The sequence below is a fragment of the Lissotriton vulgaris genome, unplaced genomic scaffold (assembly GCF_964263255.1).
Source record: "Lissotriton vulgaris unplaced genomic scaffold, aLisVul1.2 SCAFFOLD_669, whole genome shotgun sequence".
NCBI lineage: Eukaryota > Metazoa > Chordata > Amphibia > Caudata > Salamandridae > Lissotriton > Lissotriton vulgaris.
The window spans coordinates 810,161-830,845 of NW_028244991.1; the positions used below are offsets into that span (position 1 = coordinate 810,161).

General features: G+C 49.3%; 1 protein-coding gene and 1 pseudogene across 1 annotated transcript in view; one reads left to right on the plus strand and one right to left on the minus strand.

Moving 5' to 3' along the window:
- Nucleotides 1-20,685, plus strand: part of LOC147666673 (collagen alpha-1(XXVI) chain-like) — a gene marked incomplete at its 3' end in the record, with an annotated part of 663,130 nt that overhangs the window by 496,960 nt on the left and 145,485 nt on the right. The window lies entirely within an intron of this gene.
- LOC147666674 (U2 spliceosomal RNA) lies at nt 17,301-17,457 on the minus strand (annotated as a pseudogene).

A 20,685-nucleotide genomic window follows, 5' to 3' on the forward strand; every position in this document is an offset into this window, starting at 1 on the left:
AATTGATGGGGCAGGAGAAGTGACGGAGCAGGAGAAGTGATGGGGCAGGAGAAGTGATGGGGCAGGAAAAATGAAGGGGCAGGAGCGGTGATTAGGCATGGGCAGGAGCGGTAACCGGCAGGAGCAGTGAACGGATAGGGGCAGTGAATGGATAAGAGCAGTGAACGGGGCAGGAGAAGTGATGGGACAGAAGCGATGACGGGGTAGGAAAAGTGACGGGGTAGGAAATGTGACGAGGCAGGAACAGTGACGGGCCAGGAGCAGTGACGGGGCAGAGAGGCAACAGGAAAGTAGAGGCGACTGAGCAGGTGAGGTGACTGGGTAGGAGAGGTGACTGGGCAGGAGAGGTGAGTGGGCAGGAGAGGTAACTGCTCAGGAGAGGTGACGGGGCAGGAGAAGTGATGGGCAGGAGAAGTGACGTGTCAGGATCAGTGACGGGACAGGAGAGGTGACAGGAAAGGATAGGTGACGGGGCAGGAGAATTGATGGGGCAGGAGAAGTGACGGAGCAGGAGAAGTGATGGGGCAGGAGAAGTGATGGGGCAGGAAAAATGAAGGGGCAGGAGCGGTGATTAGGCATGGGCAGGAGCGGTAACCGACAGGAGCAGTGAACGGATAGGGGCAGTGAATGGATAAGAGCAGTGAACAGGGCAGGAGAAGTGATGGGACAGAAGCGATGATCGGGTAGGAAAAGTGACGGGGTAGGAAATGTGACGAGGCAGGAACAGTGACGGGCCAGGAGCAGTGACGGGGTAGGAGAGGCAACAAGAAAGAAGAGGTGACTGAGCAGGAGATGTGACTGAGCAGGAGATGTGACTGGGCAGGAAAGGTGACTGGGCAGGAGAGGTGAGTGGGCAGGAGAGGTAACTGGGCAGGAGAAGTGACGGGGCAGGAGAAGTGATGGGCAGGAGAAGTGACGGGGCAGGGGAAGTGACGGGGCAGGAGAAGTGACAAGGCAGGAGAGGTGACGGGGAGGAGAGATGACGGGGCAGGAGAGGTGACGGGCAGGAGAGGTGACGGGGCAGGAGAGGTGACGGGGCATGAGCTAGAGTGGTAACTGGGCGGGAGCGGTGAAAGGACAGGAGCGGTGAAAGGACAGGAGCGGTGAAAGGACAGGAGCGGTGAAAGGACAGGAACGGTGAAAGGACAGTAGCAGTGAAAGGACAGGAGCGGTGAACGGACAAGAGCGGTGAACGGGGCAGGAGCAGTGAACGGGGCAGGAGCAGTGACGGGGCAGGAGAAGTGATGGGGCAGGAGAGGCGACAGGGCAGGAGACGTGACCTGGAAGGGGAGGCAACAGGGCAGGAGAGGTGACAGGGCACAAGAAGTGACAGGCAGGTGACATGACAGGCAGCTGACATGACAGGCAGGTGATGTGATGGGCCGGAGAGGTGATGGGTAGGAGAGGTGATGGGCAGGAGAGGCCATGGGCAGGAGAGGCCATGGGGCAGGAGAGGCGACGGGGCAGGAGAAGTGATGAAGCAGTAGAAGTAATGAGGCAGGAGCGGTGATTAGGAATGAGCAGGAGTGGTAACCGGGCAGGAGCAGTGGACGGGGCAGGAGCAGTGGACGGGGCAGGAGCAGTGGACGGGGCAGAAGCAGTGAAGGGGGCAGGAGCAGTGAAGGGGCAGGAGCAGTGAAGGGGTCAGGAGCAGTGACGGGCCAGGAGAAGTGACGGGCCAGGAGAAGGGAGGAGGCAGGGGAATTGACGAAGCAGGAGAGTTGATTGAGCATGAGCAGGAGTACTGACTGGACAGGAGCAGTGAAAGAGCAGGAGCAGGCGTTTCCCAGGACGACTGGAAGAGCAGGGGGCCAGTTTAGTTTGGGGGGACCGGTTTTATACAAGTGCAGGAGTTTTAAAAACACTAAAAAGTTCTTTGTATATTCAGCATGTTTCGGTCAACAATACAAGTGCCAAGATATCTTTGGTGATCAATGTACCTGCTGGAGAGAGATCGGAGCATGTTTTGTCTAGTGGCTGTTTTACTCATCTAAGTTAGCGCAGAGGGGTAATATGCCTGCTGCAAAGAACATGTACCATGCATATCAAAGAGCAATATGTTATGTGCATAGTTCAGTGGGTACTGCTTTGTGTTCACTTCCCGAATGAAAGGACACTTGAATACATATGGCCTGGCAGTTCTGGCTGGACTGTTCCCATTGGGCGCAGGATGAAGACTGATTTGCATATGGCTGGGTCCAAACTGGAATGGCATGGTGAGAAAAAAAACAATGGATTTAGGCCTAGATCTCTGTACTGGGGTGAATGTATGACATTGTTCTGCATTCTGTCCATCAATTGTTCTTTTTGCATTTGTCCCCCCGAGTGGGACAGGTATGCTCAGACATGAGTCCCATGCTCTCCATGCCACTGGAATCAAGCTATCCTGGATGATGAAGGCTGAAAGCCCGAAACTGGTCCTAGGATGCTTGTTTCCAGACCAGGGAGGACCTGGCCTGGCAGTTCGGGCTGGACTTTTCCCATTGGGTGCAGGATCAAGACGGATTTGCATATGGCTGGCTGCAAACTGGAATGGCATGGTGAGCAAAGAAACAATGGATTTAGGCCCAGATCTCTGTACTGGGGTGAATGTATGATATTGTTCTGCATTCTGTCCACCAGTTGTTCTTTTTGCTATATTATGATTGAGCAGCTAGCTGACTGGCATGAATATGAAGGAGCCTTTGTGGGTTTCCGTGAGTCTAGATTCTCCTGAAGAGTCCCTTTCTCTTCTGAGCCCTGCTTAACACATGTGTACAGGAGGAGCCCTGTATTCATGACCTCAATGTTTGAGACAAAAATTAATCATGGATTTCTGAACAATGAGAGTAAAAGCATTAAGGTAACATGTTGTTCCTGCTTATATTTCACATGCTTTACATAAACCTGTATTCCTTATGAGTGTTTGCTTATTCCTGAATTAAACCTCAAATAAACATGTTTATCCATTGTTTTAATTAAATAACGTTATAGGCTGTAACTGGTCAGTGAAATGCTAAACATACTAAAAATTGATATGGTTTGCTATTTCTAGCCACACCCCTGGCTCCGCCCACTGATTCAATCTTCGGTTATTCCGGCCCCCTGATTCTCCACCCACAGTTCCCCTACTTTTTTTTCCCACTTCGAACACTGATCCGACTCACCACCCTTTTGTTTGTGGCGGCCGCCACTGACTTTTAGTAGGGTAGGGAAACTGGGGGACAAAGTACAACCAGTAATACAGCTAAATATTTAAGAAGACGTTTAAATTTAGATATTTTTTTGCCTTTTTTATTTACTTGAGAGTGACTGCTCTTACGTATGTTTAGGCCAACACAGTTCTAGGACACAATTGTTTCTGTTTAGGTTCTGATACTAATATATTCAAGAGGTAAAAAATATATACAATCGTGTTCCTCATTTGGATTAACCCTGATTAAGCACCAAATTAAATTGAATTATCCTTCATGCCTAGTGTATTGTGCTCTTGTCAAGTTACATTGAAATAACATAGTTTATGCTGATAACCAATGGTTGCTGGAGTGGGAAAATACCGAATGTTTGCAGAGTGTGAAAATGAAAAATTTCTGTCCGACAGCAGTACTTGTGGTTGCCTTTATGTATTATAATTTATGTACTTTTGAGAGGGAAAGCAACATATGATTTGAGACACATTGTAGACCAAATTATGAAGAAATTCCCTGATTGCTACCCTTTACTTTTTCCTGCAACAAAAAACAAACCGGGCGTGTCAGAATAATGAACGAGATACCACATTAGCAGCATAAACCTCGTATTAGAAAGAATTTAAAACATGTATTAGCAAAGCCAGTAGGTCTTATCTTAACAATAAGTGCCGCGCTCTTTACTTTGCCAATGAATATTGTAAAGCATTGTTGAAAAGGAAGTAAAAGAAAAATAAATAAAAAAGCTGGGCCAAAAGCAAACCTATTTTAAGGTATTTCGAAATTGTGCTTTGAATTCAACATTTTCAACCTTTGTAAATGGCGTGGTTTGTTTTTAAATACTTCTTTTGCAGAAAACTGAACAGATAAAAAACAAGCATTTATAATGCAATGGTCTTGGCATTATTAAAGGTAGAGCTATTGGCATTGCTCATGACTTTTTTTTTTTAAATCATTAATAAATGGCATTGTCATTTACATTGCCAATAGCGTAATCGTTAAATAAATGGCATTGTCATTTACAATGTCAATAGCTTAATCGCTCGCAAATGCATGACCTATTGCATTTACACCCACACAGAGCCACACACACAAAGCCACTCACACACACATAGAGCCACCCACACAGAGCCACCCACACAGAGTCATTCACATAGAGCCACCTACACAGAGCCACCCTCACACAGACAGAGCCACCCACACATAGAGCCACCTACAAAAAAAGCTATCCAAACAGAGCCCCCCCACACACACACAGAGCCACACACACAGAGCCACACACACACAGAGCCACACACACAGAGCCAGAGCCACACACACACCCAGAGCCACATACACACACACAGGAGAGCAAGCACAGCCAGGGGGCAGGAGAGCAAGCACAGCCAGGGGGCAGGAGAACAAGCATAGCGAGGGGGCAGGAGAACTAGGGGGCAGGGGAGCAAGCACAGCCAGGGGGCAGGTGAACAAGCACAGCGAGGGGGCAGGAGAACCAGGGGCAGGGGAGCAAGCACAGCCAGGGGGCAGGGGAGCAAGCACAGGCAGGGGGCAGGGGAGTAAGCACAGGCAGGGGGCAGGGGATCAAGCACAGCCAGGGGGTAGGGGAGCAATACACACCCAGGGCCACATACACACACCGAGAGCCACACACACATACTGAGAGCCCCACACACACACACACTGAGAGCCACACACACACACACCGAGAGCCACACACACCGAGAGCCACACAAACACACTCACCGAGAGCCACACACACACACACAGAGAGCCACACACACACCGAGAGTCACACACACACACACACACACACCGAGAGCCACACACACACACTGAGAGACACACACACACACTGAGAGCCACACACACCGAGAGCCACACACACACACCGAGAGCCACACACACACACCGAGAGCCACACACACACACCGAGAGCCACACACACCTCTCTGCCCAGTTACGCCCTAGGGAACAGAGGCACAAAAAGCCGGATCACAAGCAGAGCACAGAGGCAAAAAAACGGATCACAAGCAAGCGCAACCAACGAGGGGGGGGCAGGACAGCAAGCACAAGCAACGAGGGGGCAGGGGAGCTACACAAAAACCGGATCACAAGCAGGGAACAGAGGCACAAGCAGGGAGCAGAGGCACAAGCAGGGAGCAGAGGCACAAGCAGGGATTCCACAAGGAATTCCGCAAGATGAAGACCTTGCTTTTCAAGTAGTCCCATTATGCCCTGGGTGTGGCTAGATTCACACCTGCTCAGCTCCAAGATACCCTCTCAGGCGATGTACACTGTACAAATCTACTTAACATAACAGGTAGCTGAATACCTGAAAGTATCTGCCCATTTAAAGCACTTATGACAACTTCTAAATGAGAGCATACCTTCAGATCGCCATCTTTTTTTTAATGAGCATGCGTGTCAGACACACTGGGAATTGTACCTGTGACCACAGGCGACCTTCACCTCTCTGAAACAAGTGCATTAATGCTCTGAGATATTTTACCTTCTGATGGCCATATTTTATGAATTTCAAAACGCAGCAAGCACGTGTTTCTATGAACCAGAACCAAAAGGGCCAGCGCTAGGGGTGATGGACAGCCAGGGTGCATGTTTGGAGGGTGGGACATAAGGTAAGAGGCATCCAGCCACGGTGCTGTCTCTGTCACACAGCAGAGGTTGCTCTTGTCTACCTGCCATGTCAGGACTCGGTCCCAAGCATCCTTCACAGGACCACCGCCCACACTAGCCACTCAGGAGGCCCCTCTGCGAGGACCATCTAATGGTTCCACGCGGAGCCTGTACCCGCTTACCGCTTTCATCCTCTCGGCGGCCAGAAAGTAGAAGTGCTTGGCAGTTCTCTCCAGCCCCGCGGCCATTTTCCACTCTTTCGATGGTCTGCCTAGGGGAGAGAGGAGTATTTTGCCATCAGCTCTCGCTGGCTTCTTCTAACCCGGCCACGGGCATCTCCTGTCACTACTAGCAGACCCACTGCTGGGAACTACCATCATGCACTGACGGGGGGAGGGGAGGCTGACGGGGGGAGGGGAGGGGAGGCGGGGGTGATGAGCTATAATACACACCAGCAACAGTCAGCCCGTGTACAGCCAGGCACTACTTGAATTATATGGTTGGGGCACCGCGCTATATAAAACTGCCCTGAAATGTTTTTGGGGAGTGTATATTGGGGTTTGCATAGCGCGAAAGAAGCGCTATGTATCATCCAACAGAACACATCACCACGCCACAATGATTTGTGGATCGGTGTTCTAAACATGTGGTTTGATCTATTTGAGCCAAAAGGCGCATTCATCTCTATCTGCAAAAGAAGATGTAATAATGCCAGGTGGCTGGTGCGGCTTCAAAACATGGAACATTTAGATCGCCAATTTGCACCAAGACGTACGACCTGTAAGTTACAAGGCTGAATTTTGGCAAGACCATATCAGCACTTCATCCTTCCTAGTACAACTGCAATGTGTTCCAAATTATCTGGGTAACAGTGACTCTTTTTTATTTGCAGTGCCCAAAAAAGATAAACTGCGGTCTTAAGCTCTATGAAAAGGAAAATAAGGCACTCGAGGGAACTGAAGCTTTTCTAATAGTAAATGTATAGTGACCCATTTGAAGATCATCGTTTTCAGTCGCGTTCAGAAATGCGATGCTTTCTTTACAGAAATCTAGGCGAATCTACCATTTGGGCGCAGTACCGTTAGAGTAGTTAATAGTGTCGCCTGGGATTTACAACGCCTTGAAACTGCAGATGTGTGGTTTGAAGCGCTGCATGAAAATAGCCTTTCTCAGAAAACTGATTTAATACTGTACTGTACCAGTATGAGAATATGAAATATCGTACCTGCGTGTGCTTGTGTTGTGACACACTTTGTTGTAAAGTTAATTAGCCGATAAGGAGTATTGATGTTAGTTATATGCAGCGATGTGTACAGTAAAGTGAGCGCTCTTACTGGACTGTTGCCGCTTAACTTACAGATATGTCGTCCCATCCTTACTCGACTGAGTGTGGGTGAATGACAGGTGATATAAAAATTACCCAACGCGACTCAAACAGTCTTTTAAACCGTGTATGCTTTTCAAGCAGTTTGTTATGTTACTTTATGACAGACCTACAACTCTTACATGGCTTGCAAACATTCATGAATCAGACAATGGCATCAATACTTGTACAATCAGATAAGCGGCGACAAAAAAAGCATCATTATTCTGCAGTCTATGGATAACAAGCACGCGTTTGGGATACAGTACTACGTGTATGCTCCTCACCGCGATGTGTTTGAAGTGGAAGGCCTTCAGCTCGCCCGGGACGGTACTGAGAAAACTCTGCAGCCACTCGCGGCTCTGCTCCCGTTCCCCGGGCGCTTCTTCCGGCAGGCTGTACACCAGCCAGACGGCCTTGGCCCGCTCCACCAGTTTAGACTCAGGGTTCAGCTCTACGCCGCCTAGCGCCGCGCCAAGGAACTGCGGCCCGGGAGTTGATGCTCCTTGGAACATGGGGAATGTGATGTTGAGGCTCTGGATGGCAGCGGGGTTGCCCAGCACCTCGTGCAGCAGCGAGTTGGGTGACACGCAGGAGCCCCCGCTGCGGGCACAGAGCTGCTCGAAGGTCAGGTTCATGCTGGACCCACGCAGAGCTCTCACCATCCGGTCCAGCCTTAGCAGCTCCTCGAAGGCGGCAGGGGTCAGAATGTTATTGCTGTATCTGGTCACCGCAATGAGGGAGGCGTAAGTGCCCTCGGTGTACAGCCTCTGTACTGAGAAGAGCCCGGAGTTGTTGGTAGGGAAGTGTTCTATGGTGATAGCCCTCTCACTCTTGGCGGGCCCCCGACGGGTGTGAACTGCTCCTCGATGTCATTGGACAGCCTCTGGGGCAAGAAGTAGAACCCGGCTCCCAGCCCTTCAGCCAGCATCACGGGCACCAGCAGGAACCACCAGGGATGCCTGGCGATCAGTGCGCCCAGCCGGCCAAAGGCCCGGGAGAGGGGCCGCTCCAGGCAGTCCGTGTGGCAGCTGGGCATGGCGGGGTGAAGGGTTGAACACCCAGGTGGTGACCCTCAGCACCGAGTACCAGAATGATGTGGACAGCCGAGACTGCGCGCTAAATAAATTAGAACACAAATTAAAACAAGACAAGAAAAAACAGCACAAAAAAAAATGGCAGCCGCAAACATCCGAAAATTTCGGATTCGGGGGCGTGTTTTTGAGTTCGGATGACGTCACAGTCGAAAGAACGCAAAAAAACACGCCCCCGAATCCGAAAGAGACGGGGCTTGACCGGAGTGATGCCCCTCTCCTCCAATGGCTGGCCTCTGTTTAGGAAGCCAGCCAATGGAGTAGAGAGGCGGGTTCAAGCCCCCATACCCATCATTAAATCTCCTCCCGGAGACTGCGCAAGCGCAGACTTCAGTCCTCAACCTAAAAAATAATGACACATTTAAAGGAAAATGCTTGACAGGGCCTAATTTACTTTGCTGCACGACTCCTAACTGAACATGTTTCTACCACTTGGTGCTCTGCCGCAGGCAAAATTCACACCTAAAAGATATACACTCTCACATGCACTTTCTCTCTCACACATTCGCGCACACTCAATCATACTCTCCTACCCTATTCAAATTCCCACCTTGACACACACACTAGCACACTGTTGTTCACCCTCTCTCTCACACTCACATTTTCCATTCTGTTGTTCTTGCTTTCCCTGTCTTGCCTGTTAGTGTACACAGTAAAAAAATATTTTCCCTATTCACTTTTCCAAAGCCAAAATAAATGGCATGGTCAGTGCTTGTTTTCATGCATGATGTGACTAAGTTATTGCAATTCTGTAAAACAGAACTTGCTTTTGTGTGGTTTGTCACGTGGAAGAAGCAATACATTTAGAAATGGACAAGGCAAATGTGTAAACTTTAGAAATTTGGCATCCTTATGATCTTTAATGTCACCCATGCCGCTTTAGGCAGTGCTGCCGTTTTTGTCCAGTCATGCTCTGTTTGTTGGGATTTTCAGCTCCCACATACAATTTTACAAAACTACTTATCACAGACTGCAGCATCATAGGTTCAGATACATACAATGGTCACCTTCCACAAAGACCCATTCTTTCGTAGGTAACAAACTTGCCAGCAAGTGTACAAGCTATACCTTTGACCTTTTACCTGTTAAGGAAAAAAGTCACGTAGTCAAAAATATTCCATTCCATCACTTTACATTTGCTACACCTGTCTTCATACAATTTCCCCTCTCCCTGGCCGCCAACCTTTTCCTGGGTTGAAGGAAAAAAGGTTAGTGTCCCCTCCAATCCTACCCGTGTAAGGGTACAAGGAGACCCCTTTGGGTCCTAAGGTGTTGTAATCACTGTTGTTGTCTGATCCGTCCAGTGTTGCATAGTCCGACAGGATACTGTGGATCATCTTCTGACAGCCCAGGCTTGATGTCTCTTTCTTCCCTACTACCAGCCAGTTTCTGGAAAATAGAAGATTATCTTTGAAGCAGCACAGGAGCCTCCAGCAGTCCTGGAGATCTCAGAGTGCATGTGTCCCTGGGTACAGATCATAAGTTACTGAGTCCGTGATGATGCATGGTGTTGATATGCAGGCCTTAAGCTCTGTTCCTAGGACCTTCAGCAGGTCCTGAACATAATGCATTCCCAGAAGTGATGGTAGAACGTCTCGTCTGTGGTATACCCTCTCTGGCAGGACTTGTGTCGGTTGAGCCCTCTTGCATGCAAGTAGGCTATCACTGGCATCCTTCCTTGGATGGCTATCCAGGCGATGTCCTTGTGGTGGTTGGTCAGGTGATTGGATGCGACGTTCCCCCACACGGGGTCTGCTGTGGCGCTCTAGGCACTTCAGTCCAGCAGCTAAATTGGCTCTTAGGGCTTAACAAAGAAGTTACTACACTTCTATTGTCGCTGCTAAAAGCTTTTATTACGCCTCACGGATTGCTCAGGCTTATAACAACTCTAAGGAGATTTTTGCTATTGTCTACAGTTTCATAGCCCCCAGCGCATTGGTTCGAGCAATGCCTGTCTCAACCATCTGGTGTGACATGCTCGCTCAGTCTTTTGTGGACAAAATTCGTAACATCCAAGCCTCCTTTTCCGTCTTTGAGGCGGGGCCTACAGCCACTATTTCGGTGCTGCTGATGTCTGGCACGTCTAATATGTTGTTCAATTTTGCGCCGGTGGAACCATCTGCCACACTAAAAATTCTTAAAGCTTTGAAATCGGGATCTTCTAACGACCCATGTGCGGCTAGACTTCTTGCCGCTGTTGCGGACACTATTAACCTGGAAGTTAATCAAATCATTATTAGGTCCCTCAGCGATGTCATAGTTCCAACTTCGTGGAAGCAAGCATTGATTCTCCCGCTCCTTAAAAAGCTGTAGCTAGACCCAGCACTACCCGGGAACTATAGGCCTATTTCACTTCTGCCTAGCTTAGCCAAGGTCTGCGAGAAAGTGGTCACCAATCAGCTTACCAACTTCGTAGAGTCTCTTGGCCTGCTGCATCCAGTTCAATACGGTTCCGGGTGTCTTATAGCACGGAATCAGCTTTGGTAGAGGTGCCAGAGGAAATACGCGAGTGTCTGGATGCCGGCGGGAGGGCAGCATTGGTGATGCCTGACCTCTCGGCGACGTTTGACACAGTGCGTTATGCGCTACTTCTTAATCGCCTCTCGGATATTGGCGTTGCTGGTGCCGTCTGGCGGTGGATCAGGTCCTTCCTTGAAGCTCGAAAGCAACAGGTCTGCCTCCCCCGTGTACTTCTGAACCTCAGCAGCTGGTTACTGGCGTTCCGCAGGGGTCATCACTTAGTCCCCTTTTATTTAACATCTATCTGACTCCGCTGGTGTTACTGGCGGAGTCATTGGGGGCTAAGGGGATGGCCTATGCGGACGACACGCGGTTGCTTTTCTCTTGGGGAAGGGATGACGCCTCAGTGAAGTTGGCTCAATATTGTCTCGCCTCTGTTTTTCAGTGGTTGGCTCAAGCCCAGTTGAAGTGCAACGAAGGGAAGTCGGAGGTTCTTTCGTATGGGACCTTGCCAGACGACTTCAGAGTGAAGCTATGGCCCCCGGATTCCCTATGCCTAGCACAGGGAATACCACTGTGAACAATTTTGGCATATGCTTTTATGAAAATTTGAATTTATCGACACAAGTTAAGAAACTTGTCTGGACGTGCTTTGGTACTTTGAAAGCCTATAAAAATGTCTTCCCTTTCTTTGAGGACCAGCTAGAGAAACAGTGGTCTGCGCACTGATGTTGTCTCGCTTAGACTACGCGAATGCCCTGTATGTGGGCACTCCTGGTTATCTTTTGGGCAAACTGCAGGTTGTTCAAAACGCTGCCGCTAGACTCCTGCTAGGCCTGTCTACACTGTGTAGTGTGCGTGCGCATCTGCGCTCCCTGCACTGGCTCCCGGTGGTTTCTCAAATTCAGTTCAAGATGCTTTCCATGGCTCATAGGGCCCTGCATGATACTGGCCCTAGCGACCTTCAGAAAAGATTTGTCTTTTACACGCCTGCAAGACAGCTGCGCTCTTCTTCGCAATTTTTGTTGCAGACCGCCAGATTTAACCACCACAGGCTAGGTCGCTGTTCACTGTTTAAGAAAGCTAGTCTGGCTTGGAATGCCTTAACTTTGGCGCTCCAGAGTATAGAGGATCACGTTATGTTTTAAAAAAAACTTAAAACATTTCTTTTTTAAATTCCTTGTCACTTCGTGTCTTTACCTTGCACGCGCCGGGACACTCTTCTGAGTAGCTGAGCGCGCTATAAATGTATCTAACATAACATCTAACATAACATGTGAGGGCGATGATCGGTTCGCTGACATACCTCTCACGGATCTGGCTTTGGATGATCTTTGTAGTCCACTGGTTCAGGCGGAAGACTCCAACCAAACTGTTTGGCAAACTTTTCCACTTCTTTGTAGAACCATGGAGTATCCCAGTTGTAGGTGATGACACTCACTCACTCTGGCCATTCGTGGCGAACTCTATGGTGGCAACAAGAAGAAGCGTGCCATCAGAAAGCCAGCGTGGCTTTCATCTTTGGTCCTCAGGGTGCTCCTCAAGTAATGACACATGAAGAATACCCTCAGGATGGAGGGGATGTCCGGCACTTTCTTGCCTTCAAGTAGGTCTTGAACATTACCTCCCTCTTCACTCTGTCTATCTTGAAGTTCCAGGTGAAGCAGAAGATCATTCTAGTTATGATCCATGCCATTCAAGGCTACACTAGCCACACTTGAGCGACATACTGGAACTCTGGCAGGGTCTTGTTCCACAGGACCAAAGACTTCTCTTCGGTCATCTGCTTCTGGAGGCTGCAGAGTCCCAGCTTCTGCATTGTCTTTACCATTCTCTCCTTCCATGTCTTCTCCACTGCACCTTCTTCGCCGAACCAAACTCCAAGGATCTTCAGGAAATCCTGCTTGATAGTCTTGTGGCCAAAGAGTAGGGTTCCTACTTGGCACTGCTGATTTTTGCTCATGACTCCTTTCCAAATGCAATAGAAGTCCTACCAGTTCCTGCCGTCCATGTAGAGCTCTTCACTTTGCCTTTCCCGTTGCTGCACTCCTTTGATATTCGATGTTCTATCTGATGCGTTCGGCGAGGAGCTCTATAATACAAATGAACAGAAGAGGTGAGAGTGGACAGCCCAGCCTAAACTTGACCGAATGGGGAAGGAGTCGGCTTTCCATCCATTAACCAATGCCGTGTTAGAGATATCTCTATACATTCTGGTCATCACGTCGAAATAGAAGTTGCCCAGTCCTAGTGCTCTGAGTATCCGACTCATGAACTCATGGGATACACTGTCAAATTAACTTTCCTGGTCCCGGCTGACCAAGGCCATCTGAATATTGTGGCTCTTGACGTACACGATCCTGTTCTGGACCAGGGAGAGACTGTCCTCAATTTGCTGATCTGGTATCCCACACGACTGGTCAAGGTGAACGACCATGTTCCGGACCAGGGAGAGACTGTCCACAATTTGCTGATCAGGTATCCCACACGACTGGTCAAGGTGAACTATCTTTGCCATCACCTTTACTAGGATTTTGTAGTCCACATTGAAGAGCGAGTTGGGCCTCCAGTTCTTGAGGTCCTCTCTCTCTCTCTCTCTCTCTCTCTCTCTCTCTCTCTCTCTCTCTCTCTCTCTCTCACTCTCTCTCTCTCTCTCTCTCTCTCTCTCTCTCTCTCTCTCTCCCTTCTGTTTGTTCAAAAACATTATCATACCTTCATGCAGGGATTGCTGCATACTGCCCTTGCCCACTTATTCCTTGTAGAGGTCCAGCAAGTTCGGCCCGATCAGGTCCCACACTTTGACATAAAGTTCCAATGTGAGACCATCATTTCCAGGTGTCTTGCATCTCTTGGAGGTCATGGCAGCCAAGTGCAGCTCTTCCAAGGTGAAGGGCACATTCAGGTCTGCTCTCTCTTCTGGACCTATTGTCTTTGAGATGCCCTCCAGGAAATTGTCCATCTGGGAACTTTCTGACAACATTGGTGAATAGATCTCAACATAAAAGTCACTCACAACTCTCATGATGTGCTCTTTCCCACTTTGGAGGTTGCTGTCTGAGTCCTGAAGCTCTACCAGCGGTGTGTGGGCTGAGTGAAGTTTCTTGAAGAAGAACATGTTGCATTTCTCATCCTTCTCAAGGTTCTCAGTTCTGGTCCGGAAGATAATTTTCTTGGATTCTTCCCTGAAGTGCTCTAAGAGCCCTTTCAGGTTTCCTCCAGTTTGTCATACACGTCCCATCCCCTGAGTGCGAGTTTATACAGTTGCTGCAGTTTGCTTTGCAGCTTCCTGAAGTCACTCTTCTTTTCCTGTGCAGCTGCTCTGCTTGCCATCTGGAAGAAGCTCCAGAACCTTTCCTTCACCCATTCACACCACTCGCTGGCGGATTGAAAGAGGTCCTCATTTCCCTCCACTCAACATACGCAACTCTGAGGTTCACCACTTACTCCTTGTTTTCCAGCAATGAGCAGTTCAGCATCCACAATCCTGGGCCAGTGGGGAACTTCCCTGTAAATTACCCCTCGAAACTGCTCTGTGGTCAGAGAAGTGGACAGCGTACATGAAGCTTTGCCTAGGCTTTACTGTTGGAGAGTTGAATAGGAAGTTGGTCTGTGAACGCACAGATCCGTCCTGCCTACTCCAGGAACATTTTGTGGTGTTCGGCCCTATGCATCCGATGACATCCCACTGGGACCCCTCACCTATGATCTCCACCAACAGACTGGATGTCACATCCATCACCGCTGAGTCTGACCCAATGCGTCCATCCATCTATACTATGCAATTGAAAACACCACCCGACAGTATGGTCCCGGAGGTCACAAGTTGCAATCTGAGCACCCTGAACATCTCGAGCTGCTCTTTCTTCTCCAGGGGAGTGCATAGATGATAAGCCTAACAGGCTCACTGGACCACGAGCTGTCCATGACCCGAGCTCTGTGGTTGACCTGCACAGTAACCCTGTCTGTGGTAAATTGCCTCCCCTTGATCAGAATGGAGACTCCAGATGAATTGCAGTCGTTCCCTCCAGACCACAAACATGGCCTGTGTATCCACAGCCGCTCAAGCTGGCTGTACGACTTGGCATACGGAATCCTGTATTCTTGCAGACCGCAGATCTCGGTTCTAGGCAGCCAGGAATCACAATGTACCAACCCACCTGGCCTGATTCTTCACACTCCCGATTAGGGTGAACAATGATATGGTCATTGCATCAGCACCAGCTGTCATGTCTGGGTAAAAAACACTACTGGGAATGAGGACCTCTATTGTTGGTGCTGATCTGCCTGCTGGTTCTTGTTTCCCTCTTCTCTATTGTCTTCCATATCCCAGATGAGGACCTCAGTATCTACGTCTAGGATATCTGTCCACTTTACACCTACTAGTGGGGTTCCGGTGGGTATCATCAATGCCAGTTGTTGGTGTAGTTCATGGAGTGATGACTAGATGGGCAGTTTCTGCTCCCCGGGGTGCCCCCATGTCTTCTTCATCATTCACATCGGAGTCGATGGTGATGCACTCTTCATCCTGTTGCTCGGCTTGGGAGGTGATGAGTTTCTATTTGGTGGTGGTGTAGAAGTCCTCCTTCCTTTGCCTTTTCCTGCCCATTCGTATGAGGACGTGGTCCTTCCCTTCTTCCTCCTTCATCTCCTCTTACTGCTTGGACTTGGGCAGTGGTGCTTCCTGTGGAGGTGCCTGTTGTCCCTTGGCTGTAGCCTGTGGCCTTTCCTCTTTCTTTTCTTTCTCCTTTCTGCACTTGCTCGCAGCCTCTGGCCATCACTTGTCTCCATTCTTCCTCTTTCCCTTCTTTCTCCCCGCTGCTGTCTTCCTACTGCTCCTTCTTGGGATACTGCCCTTTCATCTTTCCCTTCACCCTGACTGGAGTCTTGCTCTCCTCTCCCTCCTTGGCCTCAGCTTCTGGCATTGATTCTGTCTCCTGTTGCACTCCGTTTGTGGTACGTCCTGTGATGCTCCTTCCTTGGATGGTCCCTCGCGGTGGGGGTCTTCAGCTACGTCTGCAGTCTCGGTCAGGGGTGCTGTGTCCTGGGTGTGTTTGCTCCTTCAGGACCAGTCCTTTCAGAGTGCCACCTCTGGTTGGCTCTGGCTTCCTCTCTACTTCCTTCCTTGAAGCCTTCAGGAGGGCGTTCATCTTGGCGTTGGCTTCAGGGTCCAGCTTTGATATGGCAGTCTTCGGGGATGGGGCTCCCACTGCTGTCACTGCATGGGCCTTTGGTAGTAGGTGTGGGCTCCTCCTTTGCAGAAGTTGCACATCTTTTTGCCAGTGAATCCACTTGCCTCCTGTCCGGTCTGTTTGCAGATCCTGCAGAACTTCTCTGGACAGTCTACACCTTTGTGTCACATGGCTTGGCACTTCCTACAGGTGAAAGGTTGTTCTGGATATCTGTTCTTGCCATCGTCAGCTCCTAGGTAGAAGCTTGCCTCGGGATGTCTCAGTCCGTCCCTCCCTGCTGGGACTTTGTGGAGGTTGATGATCACCTGCCTGGTCGTTTTCCATATACCTCTACTGTCTCGGCCTTTGATGGGTCTTTTCGCGATGGTGCCATGTTTTTGGAGAAGTGACGCAATGTCCCGGTACGGAATGTGGGCGTTTGTCATCACCACCGTGATCCTCTACTCTTTTGATGCTCGCTGCCATCCTGCCAAAACGTTGAAGGTGTTTTATGTTTTTTACTCTGTATTTCCCTGGAAGAACTCCCAGTACTTCCTGCAGAGGGCTCGGGTGATGAAGTGCAAGAGGAAAATCCATACTGATGCTGAAGCTTAGCAGATCCGCACCACCCAGCTAGGATCCCACCCGCCTGATGAACAGGTCTCTATGTAGCACACACATGGTCTTAACCTCCTACCGCATGACCTGGGCGTGCCTGCGGGTGAGATTGTACCCAATAAAGGGTTCGTGGGCTATCCCCAGTCTGGTCTCCTCCTCGCCCTTTCACTTGGGCTCTGGTCTGGCAGCAGTGGGGTTTTCAAGTCTCCCCTTTTTTGGCCCTGGTGCCTTCTTGTCACCAGCCTACTCCATGCTGGTGCTCTTCTGTGAGGGGTTCGCCCTACTTGTCTTTTTGCTGCCCTCCCCAGGGGGGTTGAGGTTGGGCGTTGGGGTGTTCGCTGGGGATGCCTTCCTCAATGGTTACCGTGGCATCAGTGTCCATGTCTTCAATGGTGGTTTCCATAGGTGCTACCCCCTCAGCTGCCGGGTTCTCACGTGGATGACCAGAGGATTACCGGTATGCCTGTGGGTGTTACCTGTCCTGTACCATCAAGTAGAGAGAAATTGCCTTCTGTGCAAGAAACACTGACAGACACTCCCAAGAGCTAAGGTGTGGGTTAAAGGTGTTTACCGCCTAAGCATTAGTCCCCTCGCCAGAGATCTGGTTGCTGACAGGCCTGTGAAGGGTGTTAGGAGGGATGTTAAACGATAGCGTGAATCAGTAGCGCAACGTTTCCAAGCTCTAGGGGATGACCACACGGTCCTTGGGGTGTCTACTCTGAGCCCCTACTGTGCAAACTGGCACCAGAATGCTGGTGTCCTTCCTCCTGCTCCGAAATGTCCAGAGTGCCTTGCCAGGAAATTTGCATACATTTGAATATATGATGCAAATTTATTTTGCTCCAAGTCAAGGTCATAGATCCAGTAATATTCTGAATTATTCCCACTTAACAGTGGTTTCAGACTGATAAGAACATATACTACACTTGATCTTAGTCAAAAGGCCGAGATCTTTGCTGTACCTGCTCGAGCTCTTACCTTACAGCTTCAATCTGGTGACTGAACCAGGCACTGAGCAGCGATCTGATTGGCTGACTTCAGCACAGGCTCTTTTGCTTGTTCTGCAATCGACCAATCGGCGGATACATGCTTCTGATTTACTCTTGGGGTCAACAACATTGTTTGGGGCCGAATCCACCCTGTCCATCCGTGCATGAATGCAGTCAGTGGCCACAAATGCCTTCACTTGGGTGAGCCTAGGACAGACAAACAGCCTGGGACATTTTTCATGAGGCCTGCAGACTTTGGTCCATGGAAGGGGCCAACAATAAATGCTGAAGAGGCCCAAGGGCAACCACTGGTTCAAATTAACCACTAGTCTACTTATGTCTTTTCTTCTTGATGTATAGTGGGCCAATTCTGTAGATGCCTTAGAAGGTGAGACTGAAATAAAAATGTCCAACTACTCCTCAAAACATACTTTATTCGTTTTATGCTGCACTAAGCATGGTGCCTTGAAGCCACTTCAGAGTGCTTTGGTACACATAGCAAACAGTGGGCCATGTGGTAGTGATTTTAATAGGCTCAATTTGAATGATCCTTTGCAAAATAGTATTTGCAGAACCACCCCCAGCCCGTTAAAATATATATATATCCTTTTATCATTAGCACAAAGTGGGTGGGCGTGTCCCATGCTCATCAGTAATGTGCAAAAAAGTTTGTGTCGAGGAAATATATGATCACATCACCTGGGGTCTCAAACTACAGCAAACTGCCTAATCCAAGGAGCCAGGCTGAAGTTGCCATGTTAGGAAATATGGCACAAAGTACCAATCTACAAGAGGCGCACCCCCAATTGGATGCAGCAACCACAGACCAGGCATGTCAGAAGTTTTTGCAGGGCCTGGGTCAACAGAGTTATGTGGGACTTGCCAAAGACGAGGAACTGTTTTACAGTCTAAATAAATATCCTCCTGGGCAACAGTGACCACAGCAGAGCCAGTTTCTGTTGCAATCTAGTAGTATTAGGCTGGTTAGCTGCTTCTTCATTAATAAATAGAGCAGGCTTGCTTTAAAATCTATAAGTAAGTGTATATTGCACTATAGGTGCGGATCCCTGAAAACCAGGGTTGGAAAATATTCACCCATCTATCCTCAATTCTGATGGGCCACGTGAAGATAGAAGCAGTGGGCCATATAACCAATAACGTGTATTGTCACCTGTGGAGTGGCAAACCTGCAATCTGTAAACCAGGGGCGGCGAATACACCCTCTCATTTACATGAGACCACGCCCACATGCAAAGTAGGGAATGCTCTCTGAGGACTGCACGACGGCGTTCCGCGTGCCGCCACGTTCCACTTTACAGAGTGACCCACGCAAGTGTCTGCGGCCCCTTCTGTAATACCAATCCCCCGTTGCATCCATGGGGCGCTTCCTGTAACAAATAGGGTATCTGCGGGCTGCTGATTGGTGGACTAAACTATCCCACAGATTTGAGGTTGTCTGCTCTTAAATACTGCTACTTTGTTTTTCTGCAGCTGCTGCAAACACTTCGCAGCCAGGAGCAATTACTTTCCGTAAGTGCTGCAGTACCTTGGGGAGAAACTTAAATTCGATTTTACACAGCTTGTAGGAGTGCAAAAGACCCTGTTTTGAGGTCACGCATTGGATGCCCCGGTGGGTACTGTCCGTAACGCAGCGCGGGGGCAGCGTCCCGCGTCCAATCAGGACGTCTCAAACGGACATCACTTGAGGCAATCTTCACGTTGACAGGAAAAGTACTTATCAGCTTTACTTCTTCCACTTGAAAGACGCTCTTTCACCGAGTTAGAAACGTGGCTGGATCCTCGCGCGCCCGCACTGGCAGTCCAAAAACGATTATTTTTCCATCAGAAGAAGGGGGGAAAGCGAAAGGAGGTGTAAACCACGTTCTGATCTCAGAATACCACATGTAAAATGATATCAGAACAAGCGCGTCATGGCTCATTAATAACACTTTGGATGACGACCCAGCTCGGAACTGCAATGTTTCCTGCGGCTCATTATAAGGAAACTCGAGCGCCGCCGAGGCCTGCTGCTGAGGGGGGCTGCTGAGGGAATCAGGGGGGCTGAGCCGGTCACGTGGGGTCTGGTTCTAATGAGGACACGCAGCCTCCCCGACTTACGACACACTCTGAATCAGCGTGCCTGTGCCCATGCTAGGGTCGCGCAGATTCTGTGTGTGTCCAGTGACACACTCGTGACACAAACTCAGAATCTGACCAGTGGTTAATTTGTAAAAAAAAAAAAAAAAAAGTAAGTGTCAGTGCTCTCGTTAGGAGACAGCTTGCACCAGCCCATTCAGGGCCGGACTGGGAACTGAAAGCAGCCCTGGCAAATTTTTCCAAACCAGCCCCCGTAGAAGTAGAACTAGAGATATTTTCCAAGAGTCGTGGTCTATGTAAGGAAGGGTATGGCTAAAAACACAGGAACTAACATCTGTGCTTCACGTATTTGCAAAACTGTGCCATCTCTTTCCTCTTCTGCGCCATTTCGTTCACTCTCGCCTTCTGTATATACCCGCTTTTATCTTCTCCACTCCACCATCCCTGCCACACTCAACCCACACACCTGGAAGCATTTCATTTCTATTCCTTTGGCACGGTCTATATTTTGACAGCTGTGTACTTCCTTCACACACTTCCCAACAGTTATAATTGGAACATATGAGACCATCGCTCTGTGCGCTCTATGGAGAGGCCAAGGATGGGATGTGCATGCAGTCTGAATACCTGTGTAACCTGCTGACAGGAACTGAAAGAAACTCACCCTTCTTCAGCCTCAGCTGCAGAGTTATCAATCGTGTTCCATCATAAACACCCACCCACAACCTGAACTCACTCATACGCCTGACCAGTATTTTTGCTTGTAAAGTTAAGGACCTTAGAATCGGAGGGCCAGATAAGGACTGTCCACCTAAAATCTTTCATATATGCCGAGTTAAAGTCTGTTCCCTGGTGGTACTCTGCAGCAGGTGCATTAACCTCTATGCTATTTTACCGGATTGGAACCTGGAGGTTAGTGAGCTTCACAACAGCTACATTAACGCTCTGAAATGTCTTAATCCTTCCCCCGACATAGAGATCTGCTCACCAGCACATGCATTAACCCACTAAGCCGTGTTTACCACAATGTCTCCTGTGCTCCACAGCTCAGATGAAAAGCTGTGCAGTCAGTGCTTAAAGGAGTCTGCCAGGCTG